Here is a 12277-nt window from a genome sequence, read left to right as displayed (position 1 = left end):
TTTGACTTGGCGCGCAGAACGAGTGAGAACCCGGTCAATAGAAACAAAAATCATCTATTTAAAAAGTTTAGTTTCACGTGGGCCTGTTGTGCTTACTTCTTTCAGAATAGCTTTTGAACCTCTGTCCTGTGTGTGTCTGTGACTGTCACGTGAAAGGCAGTCAGAGCATCCAGGTGGGCCCCATGTCACCTGGGGCACCGCCCACCAGTGCTGGAGTTTTAAACAGCACCGGGTTGCATTTTGGGACTTGTGCCTTTTCAATGTGAGCTCAAAGACCGGGAAGTGTGGAATTCTGTTGGCTAAAAAATATTAACAGCGGAATGTGAATAGGCCACACAAGACATGACGTCACTGGAAAGCTAAACAGTATGTTGGGGAGACTGGGTGCGGCAATAGCGCTGATGTCATGAATACGTGCAACTCCTCGGTTATTTTTGAATGAACTGCTCATTCATTAGATCCCACCCTAAGAAATGAGCCCACCAGTATGAACACTTGTTTCATTAGAAAATGATGGAGTCACATTGCCTATGTAGAGCAGGTGCTTATACCTTGGTTGGAAGTCATTGCTCGGAGAGTGTTGTCTTTTAAGGTGATTGCACTAGGTCCGAGCAGGTGGGAGAAGACTTGTGCAGTGACTGAGTAAGAGAGATAACCTTCAATTACCACATCACCCTCCCGACATTGTAATCATGTCCTTTAAACGGTTTATCGACTCGACTTTCCACACTGAGTGCCAAGACGCAGGGTTTCGGTGCTCATGAAGTGCACAGACACACAGAAAGCTGAAGGTAGCGTGGCCGAGCGGTCTAAGGCGCTGGATTTAGGCTCCAGTCTCTTTGGAGGCGTGGGTTCGAATCCCACCGCTGCCAGAGATGGATTTTAACAGATCTTAATGACGCATCTCCCTCCTGCCCCTTCAATTTGCATGCACAGTGACTCTACCAATAGGTCCCTAATTTTAAAACTCTTTTACAGTCTCCTTCTAAGTAAACTCCTAAACCGTGGACTCCCAAGAAATCGGCTGATGGGCGCTGCTGTTGTTTTCCTTCATTCTGCTTAGATCACCTTCAAATGGAAGGTTTAACAAATAATTTGTTCTCCCCACGCGGTCACCCCGCTCTTCTCTCTGCAAAATAAAATCGAACCTCTGTTAAATAAAGATTTAAAGCAAATTATCTATCTTCCCAAATAAAGTTGGTAAATGTGTTCTTCACAGTTATTTTAAATATCAGGTTTAAAATAAACAAGTGACGTACTCGGCAGGATTCGAACCTGCGCAAGGAACCCCCAATGAATTTCAAGCTCATCACCTTAGCCACTCGGCCATAACTACGAGCTCTCAATAACCCATACCGAAACTTTATATCACAACAGAATTGTGCACAATGGCCGTGCACACCTATATATAACTCCATGTAGTTGTATCTCTAACTGTGTGCAAAGGGCACATTGCTATGTTTCTGTCTAAGCTTTGCTTTAGGTCTGAGGTCTTAAGAACCAAAGCAGGCTCCGCGAATACTTGTCTGCACAAAAAAACAAGCATTTGCAATGCGAAAGGTCTCACATTTGGGAGAGTTAGAGCTATTGGCGTTGCAAATGACAATGTCTTTTACCTAGGTTTTGGTTTTCCTTGGGAAAATTGTATGTGTCCACGTTGTGTTTTGGGGCACTTCCTGTCGCGGGCGGTAGGCCTACCCACACAAGTGCGGTACCATTTTTATCGGGAGACTTGAGGAAACATAGAATAGCAAAACAAGTGTTACTGCCCCTTGTCTTTATCTACATTTTTTCCTTCCAAATATAAGACAGTGTGTAAAAAAGACGTCTACATGAGAAATGCCCTTTAATTCGCATGCTAGTGTGGGCACCCCAGAATTCAGAGATGTGCAAATAACCACTGCTCCTCAACACCTTATCTTGTGCCCATTTTGGAAATAGAAAGGTTTTCTTGATACCTATTTTTCACTCTTTATACTTCGGCAAATTAATTGCTGTATACCCGGTATAGAAAGAAAACCCACTGCAAGGTGCAGCTCATTTATTTTCTCTGGATACCTAGGGTTCTTGATGAACCTACAAGCCCAATATATCCCCGCAACCAGAAGAGTCCAGCAGACGTAACGGTATATTGCTTTCAAAATTCTGACATTGCAGAAAAAAGTTACAGAGTAAAACGTAGAGAAAAATGGCTGTTTTTTTCACCTCAATTTCAATATTTTTTTTTAGTTCAGTTGTTATTTTCTGTAGGAAACCGTTGTAAGATCTACACAAGTTACCCATTGCTGAATTCAGAATGTTGTCTTCTTTTCACAAATGTTTAGGTTACTGGGATCCAGCATTGGTTTCACACCCATTTCTGTCACTGACTGGAAGGAGGCTAAAAGCACACAAAATCGTAAAAATGGGGTATGTCCCAGTAAAATGCCAAAATTGAGTTGAAAAATTGGGTTTTCTGATTCAAGTCTGCCTGTCCCTGAAAGCTGGGATGCTGGTGATTTTAGCACTGCAAACCCTTTGTGGATGCCAATTTCAGGGACAAAAACCACAAGCCTTCTTCTCCAGCCCTTTTTTCCATTTATTTTTTTAAAAATACATTTTTACTGTATTTTGGCTAATTTCTTGGTCTCCTTCAGGGGAACCCACAAAGTCTGGGTACCTCTAGAATCCCTAGGATGTTGCAAAAAAAGGACACAAATTTGGCGTGGGTAGCTTATGTGGACAAAAATGTATGATGGCCTAAGCGCCTCCTGCCCCAAATAGCCAAAAAAATGCCTGGCACCTGAGGGGGAAAAGGCCTGGCAGCGAAGGGGTTAAAATGCACTATTTTATTCCAATTTCTTCACTTAGCTTCAGATTAACTATTGTTCCCTCCCACCCCCTCCTTTCAAAGTGCACCAGCCACCATTGCCTGGGGTGGGACAGATTGTTTTCGATTGCAGTATGGCAGATTGTTTTGGATTGCAGTGTGGTAGTTTGTTTTGGATTGGAGTGCAGAAGATTGCAGTGGGGTAGATTGTTTTGAATTGGAGTAGGGGAGATTGTTTTGAAGTGGAGTCGGGCAGATTGGAGTGGGTCAGATTGTTTTGGATCGGAGTAGGACAGATTGTTTTGGAGTGGTGCAGATTGTTTTTTATTAGAGTGGGGCAAATTGGAGTGAGACAGATTTGATAGGGGTGGCTGGAGAGGGTTGGAGTGGGATGAGTTAGAGTGGATTGGATTCGGGTGAGTGATTTGGACTGGAGTGAGGTGGATTAGTGTGGGTGAAGTGGTCTGGATGGGGGTGGATTGTAGTGGGGCAGATTGGAGTGGGGTGGATTGAAGTATTCCGCAGGATTATGTGTCAAAGCATAATTTCAGAATTTACACATAATAAAGAAACACTGTTGTTTTGCAATATCTTAAACAAGCTAATCGTCATCTTTTGAGAAGAGCGCCCACGAACAAAAACAAAAGAAAACATGCGTGGAACGTGGGAAAAGACGATTTGGCAAAATAAAAGAAAGTTCGATTTAAATTTAAAACTTAACAGTTTTGGTTGACCTGCTGGTCATGTTTTTGCCAGTCACAAGCCTTCTGTTTGCAGGGCACTAGAAGGTAAAAGGAAAAAATAGTACCTTGATCAGGTGGGGAGCAGCGGTCAGGCACTGATTAAGCTGAATCAATCAACGCTTGGTCGCTGCTCTACAGAGAGGAACGGAAATGATGCAAGACATGCCTTGATGAATTAAGAAACTGTAAAGAAGAGTGCCACATAAATAAAAAAATGGTGAGAGACATGCGGGCTCCAAGCACTTTACTGAATACTACAGAGTCTATCAAGCGAGACCCTAAAAAGGTCAGTAAGTTAAAATAAACAAACATTGTTACTTCTAAATATCAATATTCCAAGGACGCCTACATGGTCGTCAAGCAAAAAGTTCCTAGTGCATGGAGGGCCTTATGGTAGTTCTGAAGAGAGGCAAAGGACTTGGTCAGAGGGTGGCCTTGTTGGTGTGGTAGGGAGGTAATACCTCAAACGTTATTACTGGGGTAGGGGAGCTTCCAATTCGGAGTAATGAAAATTATCACAAAGCAATCAAGTAATTCCACATCAAAATAACAAGCGTGCGGGCTGACAACCATGCTCTCAGCATCAACGAGCGCAGAGTGAAGTGAATTTTACCATCCTCTGTGCATTTTTATTGCGAGGCTCATTTACATTTGACTTGGCGCGCAGAACGAGTGAGAACCCGGTCAATAGAAACAAAAATCATCTATTTAAAAAGTTTAGTTTCACGTGGGCCTGTTGTGCTTACTTCTTTCAGAATAGCTTTTGAACCTCTGTCCTGTGTGTGTCTGTGACTGTCACGTGAAAGGCAGTCAGAGCATCCAGGTGGGCCCCATGTCACCTGGGGCACCGCCCACCAGTGCTGGAGTTTTAAACAGCACCCGGTTGCATTTTGGGACTTGTGCCTTTTCAATGTGAGCTCAAAGACCGGGAAGTGTGGAATTCTGTTGGCTAAAAAATATTAACAGCGGAATGTGAATAGGCCACACAAGACATGACGTCACTGGAAAGCTAAACAGTATGTTGGGGATACTGGGTGCGGCAATAGGGCTAATGTCATGAATACGTGCAACTCCTCGGTTATTTTTGAATGAACTGCTCATTCATTAGATCCCACCCAAAGAAATGACCCCACCAGTATAAACACTTGTTTCATTAGAAAATGATGGAGTCACATTGCCTATGTAGAGCAGGTGCTTTTATACCTTGGTTGGAAGTCATTGCTCGGAGAGTGTTGTCTTTTAAGGTGATTGCACTAGGTCCGAGCAGGTGGGAGAAGACTTGTGCAGTGACTGAGTAAGAGAGATAACCTTCAATTACCACATCACCCTCCCGACATTGTAATCATGTCCTTTAAACGGTTTATCGACTCGACTTTCCACACTGAGTGCCAAGACGCAGGGTTTCGGTGCTCATGAAGTGCACAGACACACAGAAAACTGAAGGTAACGTGGCCGAGCGGTCTAAGGCGCTGGATTTAGGCTCCAGTCTCTTTGGAGGCGTGGGTTCGAATCCCACCGCTGCCAGAGATGGATTTTAACAGATCTTAATGACGCATCTCCCTCCTGCCCCTTCAATTTGCATGCACAGTGACTCTACCAATAGGTCCCTAATTTTAAAACTCTTTTACAGTCTCCTTCTAAGTAAACTCCTAAACCGTGGACTCCCAAGAAATCGGCTGATGGGCGCTGCTGTTGTTTTCCTTCATTCTGCTTAGATCACCTTCAAATGGAAGGTTTAACAAATAATTTGTTCTCCCCACGCGGTCACCCCGCTCTTCTCTCTGCAAAATAAAATCGAACCTCTGTTAAATAAAGATTTAAAGCAAATTATCTATCTTCCCAAATAAAGTTGGTAAATGTGTTCTTCACAGTTATTTTAAATATCAGGTTTAAAATAAACAAGTGACGTACTCGGCAGGATTCGAACCTGCGCAAGGAACCCCCACTGAATTTCAAGCTCATCACCGTAGCCACTCGGCCATAACTACGAACTCTCAATAACCCATACCGAAACTTTATATCACAACAGAATTGTGCACAATGGCCGTGCACACCTATATATAACTCCATGTAGTTGTATCTCTAACTGTGTGCAAAGGGCACATTGCTATGTTTCTGTCTAAGCTTTGCTTTAGGTCTGAGGTCTTAAGAACCAAAGCAGGCTCCACGAATACTTGTCTGCACAAAAAAACAAGCATTTGCAATGCGAAAGGTCTCACATTTGGGAGAGTTAGAGCTATTGGCGTTGCAAATGACAATGTCTTTTACATAGGTTTTGGTTTTCCTTGGGAAAATTGTATGTGTCCACGTTGTGTTTTGGGGCACTTCCTGTCGCAGGCGCTAGGCCTACCCACACAAGTGCGGTACCATTTTTATCGGGAGACTTGAGGAAACATAGAATAGCAAAACAAGTGATACTGCCCCTTGTCTTTATCTACATTTTTTCCTTCCAAATATAAGACAGTGTGTAAAAAAGACGTCTACATGAGAAATGCCCTTTAATTCGCATGCTAGTGTGGGCACCCCAGAATTCAGAGATGTGCAAATAACCACTGCTCCTCAACACCTTATCTTGTGCCCATTTTGGAAATAGAAAGGTTTTCTTGATACCTATTTTTCACTCTTTATACTTCGGCAAATTAATTGCTGTATACCCGGTATAGAAAGAAAACCCACTGCAAGGTGCAGCTCATTTATTTTCTCTGGATACCTAGGGTTCTTGATGAACCTACAAGCCCAATATATCCCCGCAACCAGAAGAGTCCAGCAGACGTAACAGTATATTGCTTTCAAAATTCTGACATTGCAGAAAAAAGTTACAGAGTAAAACGTAGAGAAAAATGGCTGTTTTTTTCACCTCAATTTCAATATTTTTTTTTAGTTCAGTTGTTATTTTCTGTAGGAAACCGTTGTAAGATCTACACAAGTTACCCATTGCTGAATTCAGAATGTTGTCTTCTTTTCACAAATGTTTAGGTTACTGGGATCCAGCATTGGTTTCACACCCATTTCTGTCACTGACTGGAAGGAGGCTAAAAGCACACAAAATCGTAAAAATGGGGTATGTCCCAGTAAAATGCCAAAATTGAGTTGAAAAATTGGGTTTTCTGATTCAAGTCTGCCTGTCCCTGAAAGCTGGGATGCTGGTGATTTTAGCACTGCAAACCCTTTGTGGATGCCAATTTCAGGGACAAAAACCACAAGCCTTCTTCTCCAGCCCTTTTTTCCATTTATTTTTTTAAAAATACATTTTTACTGTATTTTGGCTAATTTCTTGGTCTCCTTCAGGGGAACCCACAAAGTCTGGGTACCTCTAGAATCCCTAGGATGTTGCAAAAAAAGGACACAAATTTGGCGTGGGTAGCTTATGTGGACAAAAATGTATGATGGCCTAAGCGCGTCCTGCCCCAAATAGCCAAAAAAATGCCTGGCACCTGAGGGGGAAAAGGCCTGGCAGCGAAGGGGTTAAAATGCACTATTTTATTCCAATTTCTTCACTTAGCTTCAGATTAACTATTGTTCCCTCCCACCCCCTCCTTTCAAAGTGCACCAGCCACCATTGCCTGGGGTGGGACAGATTGTTTTCGATTGCAGTATGGCAGATTGTTTTGGATTGCAGTGTGGTAGTTTGTTTTGGATTGGAGTGCAGCAGATTGCAGTGGGGTAGATTGTTTTGAATTGGAGTAGGGGAGATTGTTTTGAAGTGGAGTCGGGCAGATTGGAGTGGGTCAGATTGTTTTGGATCGGAGTAGGACAGATTGTTTTGGAGTGGTGCAGATTGTTTTTTATTAGAGTGGGGCAAATTGGAGTGAGACAGATTTGATAGGGGTGGCTGGAGAGGGTTGGAGTGGGATGAGTTAGAGTGGATTGGATTCGGGTGAGTGATTTGGACTGGAGTGAGGTGGATTAGTGTGGGTGAAGTGGTCTGGATGGGGGTGGATTGTAGTGGGGCAGATTGGAGTGGGGTGGATTGAAGTATTCCGCAGGATTATGTGTCAAAGCATAATTTCAGAATTTACACATAATAAAGAAACACTGTTGTTTTGCAATATCTTAAACAAGCTAATCGTCATCTTTTGAGAAGAGCGCCCACGAACAAAAACAAAAGAAAACATGCGTGGAACGTGGGAAAAGACGATTTGGCAAAATAAAAGAAAGTTCGATTTAAATTTAAAACTTAACAGTTTTGGTTGACCTGCTGGTCATGTTTTTGCCAGTCACAAGCCTTCTGTTTGCAGGGCACTAGAAGGTAAAAGGAAAAAATAGTACCTTGATCAGGTGGGGAGCAGCGGTCAGGCACTGATTAAGCTGAATCAATCAACGCTTGGTCGCTGCTCTACAGAGAGGAACGGAAATGATGCAAGACATGCCTTGATGAATTAAGAAACTGTAAAGAAGAGTGCCACATAAATAAAAAAATGGTGAGAGACATGCGGGCTCCAAGCACTTTACTGAATACTACAGAGTCTATCAAGCGAGACCCTAAAAAGGTCAGTAAGTTAAAATAAACAAACATTGTTACTTCTAAATATCAATATTCCAAGGACGCCTACATGGTCGTCAAGCAAAAAGTTCCTAGTGCATGGAGGGCCTTATGGTAGTTCTGAAGAGAGGCAAAGGACTTGGTCAGAGGGTGGCCTTGTTGGTGTGGTAGGGAGGTAATAACTCAAACGTTATTACTGGGGTAGGGGAGCTTCCAATTCGGAGTAATGAAAATTATCACAAAGCAATCAAGTAATTCCACATCAAAATAACAAGCGTGCGGGCTGACAACCATGCTCTCAGCATCAACGAGCGCAGAGTGAAGTGAATTTTACCATCCTCTGTGCATTTTTATTGCGAGGCTCATTTACATTTGACTTGGCGCGCAGAACGAGTGAGAACCCGGTCAATAGAAACAAAAATCATCTATTTAAAAAGTTTAGTTTCACGTGGGCCTGTTGTGCTTACTTCTTTCAGAATAGCTTTTGATCCTCTGTCCTGTGTGTGTCTGTGACTGTCACGTGAAAGGCAGTCAGAGCATCCAGGTGGACCCCATGTCACCTGGGGCACCGCCCACCAGTGCTGGAGTTTTAAACAGCACCCGGTTGCATTTTGGGACTTGTGCCTTTTCAATGTGAGCTCAAAGACCGGGAAGTGTGGAATTCTGTTGGCTAAAAAATATTAACAGCGGAATGTGAATAGGCCACACCAGACATGACGTCACTGGAAAGCTAAACAGTATGTTGGGGATACTGGGTGCGGCAATAGGGCTAATGTCATGAATACGTGCAACTCCTCGGTTATTTTTGAATGAACTGCTCATTCATTAGATCCCACCCAAAGAAATGACCCCACCAGTATAAACACTTGTTTCATTAGAAAATGATGGAGTCACATTGCCTATGTAGAGCAGGTGCTTATACCTTGGTTGGAAGTCATTGCTCGGAGAGTGTTGTCTTTTAAGGTGATTGCACTAGGTCCGAGCAGGTGGGAGAAGACTTGTGCAGTGACTGAGTAAGAGAGATAACCTTCAATTACCACATCACCCTCCCGACATTGTAATCATGTCCTTTAAACGGTTTATCGACTCGACTTTCCACACAGAGTGCCAAGACGCAGGGTTTCGGTGCTCATGAAGTGCACAGACACACAGAAAACTGAAGGTAGCGTGGCCGAGCGGTCTAAGGCGCTGGATTTAGGCTCCAGTCTCTTTGGAGGCGTGGGTTCGAATCCCACCGCTGCCAGAGATGGATTTTAACAGATCTTAATGACGCATCTCCCTCCTGCCCCTTCAATTTGCATGCACAGTGACTCTACCAATAGGTCCCTAATTTTAAAACTCTTTTACAGTCTCCTTCTAAGTAAACTCCTAAACCGTGGACTCCCAAGAAATCGGCTGATGGGCGCTGCTGTTGTTTTCCTTCATTCTGCTTAGATCACCTTCAAATGGAAGGTTTAACAAATAATTTGTTCTCCCCACGCGGTCACCCCGCTCTTCTCTCTGCAAAATAAAATCGAACCTCTGTTAAATAAAGATTTAAAGCAAATTATCTATCTTCCCAAATAAAGTTGGTAAATGTGTTCTTCACAGTTATTTTAAATATCAGGTTTAAAATAAACAAGTGACGTACTCGGCAGGATTCGAACCTGCGCAAGGAACCCCCAATGAATTTCAAGCTCATCACCGTAGCCACTCGGCCATAACTACGAACTCTCAATAACCCATACCGAAACTTTATATCACAACAGAATTGTGCACAATGGCCGTGCACACCTATATATAACTCCATGTAGTTGTATCTCTAACTGTGTGCAAAGGGCACATTGCTATGTTTCTGTCTAAGCTTTGCTTTAGGTCTGAGGTCTTAAGAACCAAAGCAGGCTCCACGAATACTTGTCTGCACAAAAAAACAAGCATTTGCAATGCGAAAGGTCTCACATTTGGGAGAGTTAGAGCTATTGGCGTTGCAAATGACAATGTCTTTTACATAGGTTTTGGTTTTCCTTGGGAAAATTGTATGTGTCCACGTTGTGTTTTGGGGCACTTCCTGTCGCAGGCGCTAGGCCTACCCACACAAGTGCGGTACCATTTTTATCGGGAGACTTGAGGAAACATAGAATAGCAAAACAAGTGATACTGCCCCTTGTCTTTATCTACATTTTTTCCTTCCAAATATAAGACAGTGTGTAAAAAAGACGTCTACATGAGAAATGCCCTTTAATTCGCATGCTAGTGTGGGCACCCCAGAATTCAGAGATGTGCAAATAACCACTGCTCCTCAACACCTTATCTTGTGCCCATTTTGGAAATAGAAAGGTTTTCTTGATACCTATTTTTCACTCTTTATACTTCGGCAAATTAATTGCTGTATACCCGGTATAGAAAGAAAACCCACTGCAAGGTGCAGCTCATTTATTTTCTCTGGATACCTAGGGTTCTTGATGAACCTACAAGCCCAATATATCCCCGCAACCAGAAGAGTCCAGCAGACGTAACAGTATATTGCTTTCAAAATTCTGACATTGCAGAAAAAAGTTACAGAGTAAAACGTAGAGAAAAATGGCTGTTTTTTTCACCTCAATTTCAATATTTTTTTTTAGTTCAGTTGTTATTTTCTGTAGGAAACCCTTGTAAGATCTACACAAGTTACCCATTGCTGAATTCAGAATGTTGTCTTCTTTTCACAAATGTTTAGGTTACTGGGATCCAGCATTGGTTTCACACCCATTTCTGTCACTGACTGGAAGGAGGCTAAAAGCACACAAAATCGTAAAAATGGGGTATGTCCCAGTAAAATGCCAAAATTGAGTTGAAAAATTGGGTTTTCTGATTCAAGTCTGCCTGTCCCTGAAAGCTGGGAAGCTGGTGATTTTAGCACTGCAAACCCTTTGTGGATGCCAATTTCAGGGACAAAAACCACAAGCCTTCTTCTCCAGCCCTTTTTTCCATTTATTTTTAAAAAAATAAATTTTTACTGTATTTTGGCTAATTTCTTGGTCTCCTTCAGGGGAACCCACAAAGTCTGGGTACCTCTAGAATCCCTAGGATGTTGCAAAAAAAAGGACACAAATTTGGCGTGGGTAGCTTATGTGGACAAAAATGTATGATGGCCTAAGCGCGTCCTGCCCCAAATAGCCAACAAAAATGCCTGGCACCTGAGGGGGAAAAGGCCTGGCAGCGAAGGGGTTAAAATGCACTATTTTATTCCAATTTCTTCACTTAGCTTCAGATGAACTATTGTTCCCTCCCACCCCCTCCTTTCAAAGTGCACCAGCCACCACTGCCTGGGGTGTGACAGATTGTTTTCGATTGCAGTATGGCAGATTTTTTTACATTGCAGTGTGGTAGTTTGTTTTGGATTGGAGTGCAGAAGATTGCAGTGGGGTAGATTGTTTTGAATTGGAGTAGGGGAGATTGTTTTGAAGTGGAGTCGGGCAGATTGGAGTGGGTCAGATTGTTTTGGATCGGAGTAGGACAGATTGTTTTGGAGTGGTGCAGATTGTTTTTTATTAGAGTGGGGCAAATTGGAGTGAGACAGATTTGATAGGGGTGGCTGGAGAGGGTTGGAGTGGGATGAGTTAGAGTGGATTGGATTCGGGTGAGTGATTTGGACTGGAGTGAGGTGGATTAGTGTGGGTGAAGTGGTCTGGATGGGGGTGGATTGTAGTGGGGCAGATTGGAGTGGGGTGGATTGAAGTGTACCGCAGGATTATGTGTCAAAGCATAATTTCAGAATTTACACATAATAAAGAAACACTGTTGTTTTGCAATATTTTAAACAAGCTAATCGTCATCTTTTGAGAAGAGCGCCCACGAACAAAAACAAAAGAAAACATGCGTGGAACGTGGGAAAAGACGATTTGGCAAAATAAAAGAAAGTTCGATTTAAATTTAAAACTTAACAGTTTTGGTTGACCTGCTGGTCATGTTTTTGCCAGTCACAAGCCTTCTGTTTGCAGGGCACTAGAAGGTAAAAGGAAAAAATAGTACCTTGATCAGGTGGGGAGCAGCGGTCAGGCACTGATTAAGCTGAATCAATCAACGCTTGGTCGCTGCTCTACAGAGAGGAACGGAAATTATGCAAGACATGCCTTGATGAATTAGGAAACTGTAAAGAAGAGTGCCACATAAATAAAAAAATGGTGAGAGACATGCGGGCTCCAAGCCCTTTACTGAATACTACAGAGTCTATCAAGCGAGACCCTAAAAAGGTCAGTTAGTTAAAATAAACAAACATTGTTA

General features: G+C 42.8%; 3 non-coding genes across 3 annotated transcripts; all 3 read left to right on the top strand.

Annotated features, from left to right (window-relative positions):
• Positions 1 to 790: 790 nt before the first annotated feature.
• Positions 791 to 872, top strand: TRNAL-UAG (transfer RNA leucine (anticodon UAG)). The gene has a single exon. It is a non-coding gene; the product is annotated as a tRNA-Leu (tRNA).
• A 4122-nt stretch (positions 873 to 4994) lies between these two features.
• On the top strand, positions 4995 to 5076 carry TRNAL-UAG (transfer RNA leucine (anticodon UAG)). Its single transcript has one exon. It is a non-coding gene; the product is annotated as a tRNA-Leu (tRNA).
• A 4120-nt stretch (positions 5077 to 9196) lies between these two features.
• On the top strand, positions 9197 to 9278 carry TRNAL-UAG (transfer RNA leucine (anticodon UAG)). Its single transcript has one exon. It is a non-coding gene; the product is annotated as a tRNA-Leu (tRNA).
• The last annotated feature ends 2999 nt before the right edge of the window (positions 9279 to 12277 follow it).

Source organism: Pleurodeles waltl, chromosome 12 (genome assembly GCF_031143425.1).
Source record: "Pleurodeles waltl isolate 20211129_DDA chromosome 12, aPleWal1.hap1.20221129, whole genome shotgun sequence".
Taxonomy (NCBI): Eukaryota; Metazoa; Chordata; class Amphibia; order Caudata; family Salamandridae; genus Pleurodeles; species Pleurodeles waltl.
This window is presented reverse-complemented; position numbering and strand designations above follow the sequence as displayed.